Source organism: Eschscholzia californica, unplaced genomic scaffold (genome assembly GCF_041429995.1).
Source record: "Eschscholzia californica isolate CP2 unplaced genomic scaffold, dmEscCali1.0.p SCAF_1, whole genome shotgun sequence".
NCBI lineage: Eukaryota > Viridiplantae > Streptophyta > Magnoliopsida > Ranunculales > Papaveraceae > Eschscholzia > Eschscholzia californica.
The window spans coordinates 40,929,918-40,945,572 of NW_028238198.1; the positions used below are offsets into that span (position 1 = coordinate 40,929,918).

The window sequence follows — 15,655 nt, forward strand, 5'->3', positions numbered from 1 at the left end:
TTAATACAAGAGAATTGGTCTCCAATGAACTTGCCAATTTTAGCTTTTACAGGTAAGCTATTGGTACAGCATTTCCATAGAAATAGTTTCACTCGCGGGATAGTATTCATGTTCCAGATAAAGAGCCAGTTGGTTTGATCCTGCACAATGTTCGTGCTTCCTGTTCTTAAATAGGTAGACATAGATTTTATGGAAAAAGTACCTGATTTAGTTAACGTCCACATCGGTTTATCTTCTTTATTATTTTGGAGGTTGATGCTCAGGATAGATCTGCATATCTCATTATTAAAACACTGCTGTAAAATCTGAAAATTCCAACTGATATTAGTAATAAATTGTGAAACCCATTTAAGTTTAGACCCAGTTTGGTTAGTTATGGGAGGGGGTGGTTCGGGATCCAAAAATCCTGCCAAATGTTTATGTTTACTCCTGTATTGATGTCCTAGAAAATAAGACCTTCCATTTGTGAATATTGCTTAGTAATAGATTTCCAGGGCCAAGAATGAGTGGCTTTGGGAGGAGTGGGCTTATGGGACTTGGGAAAGTTTTGGATTTTACTCCCTTGTACTTCTATCTTCCAATTTTAAATTTTCATCTTTTTTTGTCTCTCTCCATAAGAGCATCTCCAATGCAACGCTAAAAATTACTCAATTAGTCCTATGTGTTGAGTGTGATTTGAGATTATCTTTCATACATGTCACTTTTGAGATCCTCAATTCAAAACCCATCTCCAATGCAACACTCTAAAATCTTGAAAATTGGTTAGGTGGCATTTATTTTATAGGATTTTAAATTATCAAAAAACCCCTAAAATGTTAACTGTCCCGCCAAAATTACATTTTCACGAAATGTGGGAGGAACTTTGAGAGAGAAATTTTGAGCTATATATAATGGTGGATTGGTCTTACAGAAAATTCATTTCTCTTTGAAGATTACAGAGTAAAGAACCATTCATTGCAATAAAAGTTTTCGTTTACTTCAAATTCCACAGTTTTATTTATGATTGATGTATGGGATTTGTGATATTTTTCATCATCAAAATCTTTAGATTAGTAAACTAGTTTGATTACATTATTAATCTTTTATCTTATTCATCATCAAAATCTCTAAATTAAGTGCATAAGTTTTGTCTCCATCACTGTAATGGTTAACTTTGTTTGCCCTAACCATTGTTATGAACCATGTGCAAGTTTTAGGTTCTGCTCATCAACTGCTCGTAGAAATTTCCAAACAAAATTATATGTTAATTCAGAAATAATTGAGTGCAATTATATTTTGTTGTTCAATTTTATTATATTCAATGTTTGTGTTGATGACTTTCAATACATAAGCCTTGGTATTCTCTCTTCTCTGACCCTACTTTCACTAAACTTCACCATATCCAGCAAGGGTCCGCCTTCGGCTTGGATCATCTAATGCTAAAATAGATAATCCTGCAATTGAACCTGCTAGAACTCTGTTCCATCACGCCCTTAACTATGTCATGAATATCGAAGAGGAACCATTATGCAGTAAAAGAAAAGATATTAATTCTAAAGAGTTTTGAGTCGTAAAAGTAAATAGTAATCCAAATATGAATAGAGACGCATTAAAAGGTGTTTCTTTGTTTCTAAACTTTCTTAACAAACATCTAAGGGCATGATAAGATCCAATGAACCCACCAAAGAATAGCCCAATACGACATGCTTCTTCTCTTACAATAAGATCTTTTTCCGACACAAATTGCCGCAAGTGAAAATCAGAAGTATTTGACACTGACATAGCAAACCGCATAAACTCCGAGTAGAATGAAAAGCTACTCAACCTCGTAATTTTTAGAAAACTCATTTGATCTCGTGAGTTAAATTCTCCAATCACTGAGGGTGTCATCAGGAATGCGAATAAACCTCATTCTTGTAGTCTGAAAAACTAGATAAACAGTACCATAGTAGAGGATAACAGATCATGTCACCATACCACTTATTCCAAAAGAATTCTGAGAGGAAGACAATCAATAAAGGAAAGGAAGAAGCAGTGAAGATCTTCGATAAAAAGGTTGTTGAAAAAAAAAGGAAAAAAAAAGAAAAAAAAGAGAAAAAAAAGTTACAACCACAAGAAGATGAAAAAGAGTAAATTTTCAAAGGAGTAAAGTTCCGATGATATCAAAGAGTCTATATCCTTAGAAAACCGAAAATTCCATTTCGACATCATATCAATTACCTCTAGGACGGTACTGTTAGATAGTTAATCGGGTGAGAAGATGAGTGAGCTTCCCCATCCTTAGTAAAGTGGTTGAATTCCTTCCATGAGATCGTCTCTCTGAAATTTTAGTTCTTCTTAAAATCATGTGTTGAGTCCATTTCCATACTCATACTCACACATGCGAGTAAACCATTCCGAGTGACTTTTATTTTCGAGTGTATGTCCGTGAGGCTGAAGTCGAAGCGAAATGTATTAGGATGGGGATTGAAGTTTTACTTTCTCAGAACTGAAATATGCTCATATTGGCTAGCAACGGATACTTTGAGTTTAGATTACTAGTGAGAAAATTTTAGTACTTGAATAGTGTCTCGAACTTTGATCTTCTTCTATTAGCTTTCTAAAGTCTGACGTTGGATGAACTAGTTCTATTTTTGACTCCTCTTTAACTCTAAATAGTTTGAACCCTATTGTATTTTGGAATATGAATTTTGTGGATATATTCACTAGAAACCCTCACGAGACACAACTCGTCCACTAGGGGAGACCTAGGGGTTTAACGGCTTGTTGCACGTGCTAAGTGCAACCGCGATGCCTGCGAAAGTGAGTTAGGATTTTGTTTTTATTATTAGTATAATATTTTTCTGTTTTGCTCAAGGACTAGCAAAATATAAGTTTGGGGTTGTTTGATGAGTTTGTGAAAACTCAATTATTTGTTGTCAAAGTTATATTGTTAGTCATTAAAATTGGATGAATCTCCCTTAGTTATATGCATTTTCAGGGAAATCCCATAAATGTGAAGAAGCTAGATGATGGTTGATTATTATCATACAAATTTTGATAAGGAAGAAGAGGTGTTGCTTTTAATGGGAATAAGATGATGACATCATATGGCATAAATAAAGAATGAAGAAATTGATGGTGGGACCCCTCCAAAATAAAGAAATAGTGATGACATCTCTACAAACAGTAGATTCCAATCAATGAGTCGGTTGTGTTGGATTTTTAATTGGTTGGGGCTCATAGAAACTCTCTGGAGTGCCTCTAGTGTTTCCCATTCCATAAACCGCCTAAAATCTCCAGGGCTACGGGTTACAAAGAAAGAATATAGGCGGCCAGTTTTCTTCTAATTTCTGAATAGTTTCCTAAATTCCCCAGTTTCCAAATCTCAAGGTTTCTAATCATTTGGCTAATGGGACATTATAAAAGGAGACCAAGAGTTCAAAGGAAGACATAACTCCACACACCAATATTGAGTGCAACATTAGAGGAGCAATACAAGAGACTCATTAGCTTTTTTTGGAGTATAATTTTGGGAGATTCTTGAGCTACAATTGAAGACAAGTTTTGGAGAAAAACGGGAATAACAGGCCTCATCAAATATCAATTCGGTTTTATCTTCTTCACTCTTTTCCTTTACTTGTTTATCATTAATTGAACCATGTATTTAATATCCATGGGTTTCTAACTCTTCCGCTAGGATAGAGGATGAAACCCTAACATGAGTATTTGAATTTTAGTATCATATTTGTTTTATCATCTCTTGTTAATGTGCTTTAATGTTTTGAATTCATCGTACTTCGGTTAGCCTAAGAAACTAACAACTTGGTTCCTAATTGCATGATATTTTAAGTGAAGTGGGTTATGAGTTTAGTTAATTGTGAAAAGTTCTTTATCGTTTAATCTTCCGAAAATTGGAGATTGATTTCCACCAATTTTTGAGTTATCAAAGAGAGATAATAATATGAATTAGATATTAGACTTGAATATGATTGTTAGTGTTGAATTCCAATATCCTAGAGTTACAACCTAATAGTTTTTAAACAATTTTACCTTGTTTCTTTAGTTTTACTTTTTAAGTCTTCAGATAATTTCTCAAAACACCCAACTATTATCTTTCCTAGTTTATTAGTTAATTTTAGGTTTAGGTTTAATTCGAAACAAATCCTCGTGGGATCGACTTCGTAATACGTGCCATATTCACATAAGGTTCGTGCACTTGCGAGTTTTAATTTGTTCTAGTTAGCCTAGTATTTAGGTTCACTAGACTTCACACCAATTTTCATTCACATGAATTCCTTTAATTCATAAGTATTAGTGTGTTGTATTGTTATTAACATGTCCGCAATCATAAATATTAATCAATGGTCGTTTTTTTAATTTTGTTTGCATATACTTTTGGATTCAAAAGAGTACGGTGTTATGGAGTCATAACAGTATGATAAGCACAACGAGAGGGTTACGATTAGTGATTCTCTCCCAACGGAGAGACATACGGACTATCTAAATGAACAACTGCAATCACATGTTGCTTATAATCAGTTTTTCCATTCACCCAATCTAAACGCGCCAGAAATTCAACTTCAACCTAGGAGTTTAAACCGAGATTTTGCTGCATATCCTCTTATGAATGAAAATTTACATGGTAATGAAGGTTCTTCCCAAGCTCTCTCGGGTGCTCCTAATCCTCAAACTTCAGTTGCTTCCAAAGGAGCCAGAAAGGCGAACCAAGCGTCAAATCGGCATTGGGCTGTACATTAGGACACCGCGCTTGTAAAGTCATATTTATATGTATCTACTGATGCGATTGTATGAAAAGATCAGACTAGTCATTGTATGTGGGATCGCATTTTCAACAGTTGGAATGATAAAATGGGAACGCACGATGAGTCAAGAAATGCCAAAAGCTTACAATGCCGATGGGGAACCATACAAACATCTGTCAACAAATTCCACGGGATATATGAATCACTTGAGAGAGCTCCCCAAAGTGGAAAGACAATGTCAGATATGGTAAGACTAATTCCTCTTATTCTTTTTACAATATTTGATTTTATGATGTAAATATTAACGAATTTTTTTCTTGTTTGTATTTGTAGATTAAAAGTGCAATGCATATATATGCAGGAATAGGAGATGGATCACCATCCAAATTCATACATTGTTGGGAGATATTGAAACACAATCCTAAATGGTGTTTAAAACAACTCTCGAGAACTAATAATTCAAAGAAAACGAAGACGGTTAGTGATTACCTGGTTAATTCACCTTCATTATCACCAGATACAGTTAACTTATCTGAAGATAATCATATCAACTTGGATACACCCACTACTGAAAATAATGAGGTGGAAGAAATTATCCGACCTCTTGGTCAAAAAGGCAGTAAAGAGAAAAAAGAGCAAGAACGAATTTTGAACACTGATCTTAGCACCCTCTAACCTATGTTGCAAGATGCTTTCAAAAAAATGCGAACTCAAATAATGAAGGAATGGGAAGATGAAGGCCTATTAGGAAATGTTTCCGAAACAACAAGCTATATGTTGAATATTTTCTAAAAAAGAAGACATCCTAGTATATGGTTTTATAAGTTTGATTAGCTATCTAATGTTTCATTTTAAACATTTAGAATTTGTTATGTCGTATGACTCAATTTCTTGTTTTGAATATATTTTTCCTGTTTATCAAAATCATGAATGAACGATTGTAGCAAATGAGAAGATGAACACCCATTTCAGCAACACTATTGCTAATTTCAGTAGCATTGATGTTGGTCAAATAAAAGTAACAGCAAGAAGCAATGATGTCGCGGCCCCATTTATGGGAAATGTTGCAACAATGTTACTCCAACACCAACATTGTTGCTGCCCTCATTTAGGTGCAACAGCAACACTGTTGCTGCCTTCATTTAGGTGCAGCAACAGTGTTGTTGTTGTTGCTCCATTTAAGGGAAGTATCAACATTGTTGCTGCCATCCTTTAAGTGCAACAACAACATTTAGGTGTAGTAGCCCTCATTTAGGTGCAGTAGCAATGTTGTTGTTGTTGCCCCATTTAACAGTCGCGGGAACACTTCGTGTTTCGAATATATTTTTCCTGTTTATTAGAATCATGAATGAACAACGATGTCGCAGCAAGCAACAACGATATCGCTGCCCGATTTATGGGAAATGTTGTTGCAACAATAACATTGTTGCTGCCCTCATTTAGGTGCAACAATAACAATGTTGCTGCCTTCATTTAGGTGCAACAACAATGTTGTTGTTGCTCCATTTAAGGACAACAGTAACATTGTTGCTGCCATCACTTAAGTGCAACAATAGCATTGTTACTGCCCTCATTTAGGTGCAGTCGCAATGTTGTTGTTGCTGCCCCATTTAAGGGTCGCGCGAACATTGCTGTTGCTGCCTCATTTAAGTGCAACAACATTGTTACTGTTGTACCATTTAAGTGCGAACTCCAATGTTGTTCTTGCTGCCCCAATTCAACACTTAATTAATATTTTTCATAAAAAAACTAACAAATCACATAATAAACGATTCAAGTAGTATAATCCAGTTAAATTTTTCATCAACTAGAGTAACAATGCAATCAAACTAAAACAAAACAAATACTATAACTCATTTAAGTTTTTCATCAACTAAAATAACTATGAAATAAAACTAAAGCAAATAAATACTAGTCTAAGCAAAGTTAAATTTCGCCATCTCCATAAATTTCCCACAAGTGGTTAACGAGGTCATTCTTTAATTCTTTGTGTACACTTTTGTCTCGAATTTGATTGATCTGACCAATGATATCTGATAAAAAGACATAGTCACGCTCTAATTCGACAGGTGTAGCATTTTTGTTTGTATGTGGCTCCCAGCGTTCAGGATCGATTCTTTGACTATGCTCACTCTCAATGATCATATTGTGCAATATGATACACGTCTTCATAATCTTCCTAAGATCCTCTGCCAGCCACATACGGGACGAACCCTTGATAATATGTCATCTGCTTTGCAACACTCTAAATGCACGTTCCACATCTTTCCTTACAGCTTCTTGTTGCTTGGCAAAAACTTTTTCTTTCATACTAGATGGTTGAGAAGTAGTTTGAATAAGAATAACATATTCTGGATAAATCCCATCCGTTAGGTAGTATCCCATATTGTAAATATGACCTTGCAACACGAAATTACATGTTGGAGATGTTCCATGTATAAGATCATCAAATAATGGGGATCTATCAAGAACAGTAATATCATTATTTGTACCGGCCATACCAAAAAATGCATGCCAAATCCATAAGTTTTGTGATGCAACGACCTCTAAAATTATAGTAGGAACCCTTTTAAAACCATTTGTATGTGTATCGTGCCGTGCTGTAGGACAATTTTTCCAATGCCAATGCATACAATCAAGACTGGCAAGCATACCAGGAAACCCTCGCTTCTCTCCTTGTTTCAGTAACGTTTTGATGTCATCTTTATTAGGTCTTCTCAAATATTCTTCTTCAAAAATCTCAATCACAGAATCACAGAAATATTGAAGACTTTCGATTGCGGTGCTTTCACCTATTTGTACATATTCATCAAAGAAGATCAGTTGAACACCCATATGCAAGCATACGGATTGCCGCAATCACTTTTTATAGTGGACTTAATCCTCTTTTTCCAACGACATCAACTTGTAGTGTAAAATATTTATTCTTCTTGCCAAGTCCATGTAGAATTCGATTGAAGAGGTTGATATCCATCCGAAAACGACGACGAAAGTGCTCAGGCAAATACTTCGAATCTTCACCCTTGAAGTAATCATTAATTATTAAATAATGGCGAGCTTTTCTTTCACGATGAATATGACGTCTTCCGCAAATAGATCCACCATGCGGGCGTTTACGATTCATCATTGTAGTTGCAACAATAGGTTGAATATAGATTCCAACGGTTTCCACCAAGATCTGTGTTATTTCATCAGATTTTAAGATATCACTTGATATCTCATCTAATGAGCAATTTCTGTAAGACTAAGGGTCATCGCTACTAGTCGAACTTTCTGACGTCGATGTTGAACTAAACATTATGAACTGCAAATTGTATAAAACAACAAATTCAATTAACATCTGATTTGTATATATCAAGATCAACAAAAATAATAAAACTTGAAATTTTGATAACTTCATTGTGATCAAAAGAAGAAAAAGCAAAAAACTAGTCAGATTTGTGAATATACCGTATTGATATGATTTTTATGATAAAGATGAAAAATTTAGAAAAAGAAATCTTATAATCAGATTTTATAATCAAATGTTCACAAATCAAATAACCTAAAACTTATGAAACTTCAAAAAATAAATTAACTTTAGATTGATTAAAACAAGTAACAACCAAGAACATATATTGATTTATAATCAGATTTTATGACAGGTGAAGAATCAATAAAAAAGTTTTATAGTTATACTTTCACAAACAAAATAATTATGAAATTATTTAATTAGTTTTCAATGTTGGATTAAATGAAGGAAGACAATTGAAACACAGTTTGAGATTGATGAAAATAGACCTAATTTGCAATCAGATTTTCAGAACATCAAAGCAAAATCAATAAAGATAGAAAGTTATAAAATCATCTTTCACAAATCTAGAAAAGGAACACATACCTTCAATCCTTTGATGTATGTTGTAGAAGTAGAAGAAATAGGAAGAAGATTCGTTGGAGAAGGGAACTCGTTGGAGAAGAAAGAGAAGGATACGAGCAGTTACTTTCCCAACAAATAAAAGATATTTTTTTTAATATAAAAATTGCTGATGTGGCTAATTGAGATACTCAAAAGAAATCTCAAATATTGAGTTTCTTCTTAAGACTCCTCAATTTTAACTCCTGCCACATCATCCTAAGGTTCAAATTGGGTGTTGCATTGGAGAGAGTTTTGTGAAAAACTCAAAAAATCCTAAGTGGCACTCTAAGTTTCTCCATTTGAGTCTTGCATTGGAGATGCTCTTAAGGGAACCTCTAATAATGAAGGTCATTTTTTTGTGATTTTCAAGATGGAAATTTAAAATCTATATAATAAAACAGAAGGGAAAACGATGACTGGGTCAAACATCTTTTTTTAATAAAGCACTAGGAATTGTAGTTTAATAACTTTTGAATTCTCTACTTGGTCACTGACGTCATAGTCTCGCTCTCTTGACACAGGGTTGGCTGTTATAACCGTCATGATCGTAACTACTTGCTTAATTTAATGTCGCTAGTTATAGTCCTATGCTGGAAGCAGAGCGTCTTCCTTGATGTTTGCTTCATACTCTTCTTTGGCACCATCGAAGCACTCTTTTTCGTAGCTTCCCTCGTCAAGTTTCTTGAAGGGGCATGGTTCCCAGTCGCTCTTGGGTTCATTTTCTTGATTGTCATGTATGTTTGGCATTATGGGACACTTAAGAGGTACGAGTTTGATCTCCAGAACAAGGTATCCATCAACTGGCTACTCGGGCTTGGACCCAGCCTAGGATTTGTCCGTGTTAAAGGAATCGGCCTCGTTCATTCTGAACTTGTCTCAAGGATACCTGCGGTTTTCTCTCACTTCGTGACCAACCTTCCAGCCTTCCACCAGGTACTAGTCTTCCTCTGCATAAAATCTGTTCCTGTCCCATATGTTCGACCCGAAGAAAGATTCCTTATAGGCAGGATTGGTCCAAAAGAGTACAGAATCTATAGATGCATCGTTAGATACGGGTACCATGATATTCACAAAGACGATTTAGAATTCGAGAAGGATCTTGTTTGTAGTATAGCTGAGTTTATACGTTCTGGAAGCCAAGAACAAAGAGTAGAACATCCGGGTAGTAGACATGGCGAAGGAGTGACAGTCGTTGGAACATCTTCAACACATACCGAAGGGATCCAAATATGTGAGGATCAAGAAGAACAGAACGGATTTGAGGATAGAGAAATAGAGTCTCCAATATCTTCATCAAGAAGAAGAGGGAGATTTGTGTTTGCAGAGAGTCAAGATATGGACATGAACGCGAGAGAAGAGTTGCAGGAGCTAATGAAAGCTAGGGAAGCGGGTATGGCGTTTATTCTCGGGCACTCACATGTAAAAGCTAAAAGAGGTTCGAGCCTTGTAAAGAAACTGGCACTGAATGTTGGATATGATTTCTTGAGAAGAAACTGCAGAAGACCTACTTATGCACTTGACATACCCCATGCATCTTCCCTGAAAGTTGGAATGGTTTGTCATGTTTAATATTCCTTCTTTTCTATGTCTATATGGCGGGGCATCGTTTATATGTCTGTCTGTCTGTCTGTCTATCTGTATCTATAATGATGTCTGTATACAATAACAGTAGGGCTAGATCTACTTCTTGTATCTTTTCACAAGGATACTTATTGTCAATCTGATTTTAGGACTCAAGAAGGGAGTCTGCCAATAGTTTTCTTGGTATCATAATAATAGAAAAATCAGATCAACCAAACAAGCTTATATTTTTTTGTTCGGTTTTAGTAAGATATATCATGAGACCAATAAATTGATTTGAGATCTCAATATTAACGTTTTAGCCTAAGAAAAAGTATTCTTTCTCGATGATGTCAATGATCCTGCTACTCTGCAAAAAATACACTAGACACACTTAATTGGGTGATATTTCACCATTCAATATTTCTTCTCTTGCTCCAAGTATGGTTGCTTAACCATGCTTCACAATTGGAAAAACAGACACCATGGATTTGTACCGCATCCTTTTTGTTGGAAAAGATATTTTTCGCAAAAAAAAAGAAGGTAATAGGGGTGGGGGTTGATGGTGACTATGCGTGGGTTTGGGTTTGGGCTTGGGCCAGGTAAAATGGGAGATCCCCTCCTTGGTTCCATATAACTTCAAAGTGTGAAGCAAAATACACCAACACTTACAAGTCACACCAATAAGCAAATAGATGAAGATCCAAAGAGAACCTTTGTGAATCACAAAGTCATCCTATATATACATTCATAAGTAGTCCTAACTAGTCTGAGTAAATAGACAAATCCAAGAACACTTAAAACTATTTCCCTACAAACTTTTTACTCATTTCCTTCTAACTACACCTGAACTGCCCTTCAGGAATCCATCATCTCGGTGTCTTTCTCTAGCCTGTACACCAAAATCCATAATGTTGCTCTCTATCATACTGTCGATTCTTTGATTCCTGCAAGTTTTAACATCATCCCTATCGTCATCTCCATCTATTTGATTAACGTCGTTCTCTGAAAGATCAAATTCTGCATCAAAATTTATTAAATCCTTTGATTCTGGGTTCGGCACATCAATCTCACCTAAACCGTCCGAGTCAACCAAAGGAACAGGGTTTCTGCAAAACTTCCGTTTTTCTACTATATTGAATCCAATTACTAGAGAAAGATAAGATAAGCTTATTCTAACAATCTTAACAATTAGAACATAAAGTGGTAATCTAGCAACTACGTTTTTGATGGCGGAGCAGACTATCAGAACTCGCTTCCCCAGATTGATTTGGTAGTGCTTCCATATCGCGTTGAGATTGCTGTTGCTGAATATTTCCTGTCTAAAAAGTTCGAAAAGGGTTTAACTACTATAGTTTTCAGTTGAAGATTAATAGCAAATAGATGAAACAAGAAAGACTTACACGAGGAGGGAGAAACTGATAAGCTGCAAATGTGACTCCTGAACCGAGGGCAAAGCAGAAGACTCCGAAGAAAATCATCCGTCCCCAGGACATTCCAAGTTCTTCAAAAAAGAAAAACACAAGAAATCAGAACATTATTTTTTTCAAACTTGAAACAAAAGATTATTCACCTTCTACCGACGAGATTATGATAGAAATTGGACTAAATGACACTAAAGCATACTTAATCCAGAACCAGTTGTGCAGTCCTCTGGTTTCAAACCGATCTTTCGAACCAATCTGTTTCCCCGATCAGAGATCAACAAGGAACATAATTCAGGAACATAGACAAGCTCGAAATCTTCTGAGAATGATGCATATTGAGCAGGCCCATCGGCTTTTCCTGGCTTTCTTGTGTAGCCTCCAGCAATTGTTGTTACACCTAAACAACAAGGTATTATTAAAGATTAGTAATCTGTTTCGCATTGGACGCTAATTCATGTTAGAAGAAACCCGAGACCTTTCTGACGTCTAGTTTTAATCATACTTGGTTGCTCATTTTATGATCTATATAGTTAATTAGCCACCAATCAATCTAACAAAAGAAACCTATGGGTAGAAATAGCGAAAAAAAAAAACTTAGAAGCTACTCCACAATTTAACAGCACCCACGGTCTCGGCAAAAGAGGTTAGAAGACCTTTATTTCTCCTAGCTTATGTAGTGATTTCTCGGGTATATCGAATATGGCTACCATGGCCCGATAAGATAGACAAGCTAATAACCCACATTGATATGACAAGTAATATCGGCGTTATTTCGTCCATGTCGCCTTATTCTACTTCTTATATGTCTTATCGATAATCGCCCATTGATCATTATGGTCTAGATATCGACTACTTAGATCTTGAAATAAACATTAGTAAACCATTAAAACTTACAAGCAATAACAACAAAATACCCTAACTCCAAGATTCAAAATGACAATTTAACAAAAAAAAAAAGTTACCTTCTTTGCTGATTTTTCGAATGACATGGTTGTTCTTATCAGCTACATAAACATTCCCTTTGGTATCAAGAGCAAAGCTTCTAGGTCAATCAAACATGGAAGAAACTAAATCCCCATCAGAAAACCCAGCAGTACTATTACCACTGACTCTATTTATTTCACTATCTGTGTAAACAACAACATCAAAGTATCAAACCCTAATTTCAAATTCAATAGATTGAATTTAGGTAATAATAAAAGTTTAAAAAAAAAAAAGTACAAACCATTTGAAATTGGGAAAGTGATGGAATAAAAAGCACTATTTGGAGTATCAAGAATGATAAGTTCATGCTTTGTTTTGCCAAATCGAGGGAGAATTGAAGAAGGGTTTATGTGATTACTCAATTTGTTGCCATCAATTTCTGTACTTACTGTGTATCCATCTTCTAATACAAGATCAGACGTTACTGGACAAAAAAACCCAGAAAAAGTTAGGGTTTTTTTAATATGTTAAGAACAAAAAGGAAGAAGAGTAGTGAGTTGTTATGGGTTTATAAAGAAAGTAATTACCTTGTTGTGTTCTTGAAGAACAGAGAGTGAAGAGAAGGAAGGTGATGAGTGAATAAAGTTGGAATGCCATGGAAATGAAATTCTCAGTAAGAAAATGAAGAATGCGAGTTACTCATTCGCACCTGATGAGCTCACTCAAGTCAAACTGTATGGTTGGAAACTTGGAATAGGTGTGGGGATCGGGCGGCCGTGTACTTCAGGCATCCGGTCGCCACCAGTACTTCAGACATTCATGGTGTGTTTGGACGGCCGAATCATGAATCCGCGGATTCATGAGTCCTTGGGATTCATGATTCCGCGGATTCATGAATCCAAGTAATATTTTTTGGCTTGTTTGGTAACTAAGAATCCTATGATTTATTTATTATTTGAGTATTTCTAAACGTCTTTAGAAAAATTATGATTTTTGAAAAAAATAATGATTTTGAAAAAAAAATAATGATTTTGTAGAAGGAAATATTTTTTCTTTTTATTTTAAGTTTGAAATTTAGGTTCATTAATCCAAAATCCTAACAAATCGTAGGGGATAGGGTGGGATTTTGGTCCAATACAAATTTTAGAATTAGGAATCCTTAGGATTCAAGAGTCCTAGGATTCTTGGTAGCCAAACAGACCAAGGATTTATGAATCCTACCAAATTCCACTTTTCATATGAATCCTGCAACCAAACACACCATCAGTTCAACAAAAAAAAAGTACTTCAAACATTGGGTCGGGTGAATCGGGTTCCAGCGTTTAACTGGGGATTTTGAAGTAAGGAACTCTTCCTTCGAAGTCCAAATGATAAAAGCCTCTCTTTTCGGCCGTCAAGGCAAGCTTCGCCTTTGAGAGCTAGGGCGTTCATCGGCATGGACGATATATCAGGTGGCCTCCTCTACCCTTACCCGACCCCCAAAATCTATATGTTCTCCCTGGGCCTACTTGTGGGTGGGCCCAAACCTTCTGGTATTTTTTTCTCCACCCCTATTTGAAAATGGAGCTAATTCTCGTACGGTTCTTTGTCTACGACGCATTTTTACTTTTTTTTTTTTTTGATGAAAGATACGACGCATTTTTACTTGCTCTCTATCTTTTACACAAAGCTATTTATGAGACCGCTTGAAAAATTACTATAGAATGGAGAACCATATGAGTATAAGAGCATCTCCAATGCAATACCCGACTTACAAAAGTCAATTTGACACATAAGACTACTTGAGTTTTTGGCAAAAAACACTCTCCAATGCAACACTCAACTAGAGTCTCAATATGATGTGGCAACAATAAATATTGAGATACTCAAAAGAAAACTCAATTGTTGAGTTTTCTTTTGAGTATCTCAACATTTATTGTTTTATCTCAATTGGTCCACATCAACAATTTAATAAGAACCAAAAGTAAATCTAAAGTAAATGTTGAGTTTTTTTTAGTGTTGCATTGGAGATGAATTTTGAATTGAGTATCTCAATAGTGCAACCTAAGAAAGAGAAACTCAACTCATACTTGGCACATTGGGTTAATTGAGTTTTTGTTGAGTGTTGTATTGGAGATGCTCTAAGCCCTTGGAAAATATGGTGGGTCATCTATAGAGACCCAAACTTTACTAACAAAAATCAAAACACATATGTTTTCATATTGAAGAATGTGTAAACATGTTTTGATAGATAATAGAAACCACACCTACCGAGTACTAAACCATGGTCTCAATTTCTCAACAAAAAGAAAAATACTAAACCCTTACTTTCTAGATTGTTCAGTAAAATGTCGCAATGGTTTTTACTTTTTGTAATGGGTGGAAACTTGGGTGCATTCAACGCGTCCATGGGAAAACTTCAAATAAAACATTCTGAACTCTATCATGTTTTTTACATTAGTTTCTCATGTGGGCCATACTCTTATTTAAGTTAGTTTAGTAATTTATTTAGTTTTTTTATTAAATGTATAAAATGTAACTTTCTATAAAAAGACCGTTGTTATCATTTATAATAACAGATTACTGAAGAATCAACAAACGAGAAAATGAAATAATCAAAACTTGTTTTTAAATTCTTCGATAATCTCTTACAAATGAAAACAAAAGTCTCTTATAGGAAACTGAAATTTATAAATTTAATAAACAAACTAAATAAATTATTAAACTAACTTTAAATTTTATTAAACTAACTTTAAAACTTGTTAAATTAACTTTAAACTTTATTAAGATAATTTCAACAAGTTAAAGTTAATTTAATAACGTATGTATGTTATTAAAACGGTATTTGTAAAGTAACTTTATTAAACTAACAGTACAAAACATAAACAAACGAGTTCTGAATCCGAAGGAGAAAATAAATAGTTAGAAATGGTCAAAAACTGTTCAACGGTTGGCAAAATTTTTCGTAGCTCTATGAGTATTTCCAAATCTATATCTTGCACACCTTCCCTTGTGGTGTCTCTGATGGGGAAACAATCCCGTAGTATGTGTTATGCAACAGACGAGGCTTTGTTATGCAATTGACGAGACATTGTTTGTCTCCTTCCGTGACCCTGGCGTGACTGAGACTTTACCTCTAAGGTGAG

The 15,655-nt window shown here is 35.1% G+C and overlaps 3 pseudogenes across 1 annotated transcript; 1 reads left to right on the forward strand and 2 right to left on the reverse strand.

Moving 5' to 3' along the window:
- Window positions 1-6,502: 6,502 nt before the first annotated feature.
- LOC147566853 (uncharacterized) lies at window positions 6,503-7,581 on the reverse strand (annotated as a pseudogene).
- A 1,379-nt stretch (window positions 7,582-8,960) lies between these two features.
- LOC147566854 (potassium transporter 8 pseudogene) lies at window positions 8,961-10,344 on the forward strand (annotated as a pseudogene).
- A 506-nt stretch (window positions 10,345-10,850) lies between these two features.
- On the reverse strand, window positions 10,851-13,337 carry LOC147566855 (uncharacterized; annotated as a pseudogene). The gene is made up of 6 exons (XR_015230582.1): window positions 13,118-13,337; window positions 12,832-13,014; window positions 12,569-12,733; window positions 11,806-12,003; window positions 11,583-11,683; window positions 10,851-11,497 (listed from the first exon to the last, which is right to left on the reverse strand). The product of XR_015230582.1 is annotated as an uncharacterized LOC147566855 (transcript).
- Between the last annotated feature and the right edge of the window lie 2,318 nt (window positions 13,338-15,655).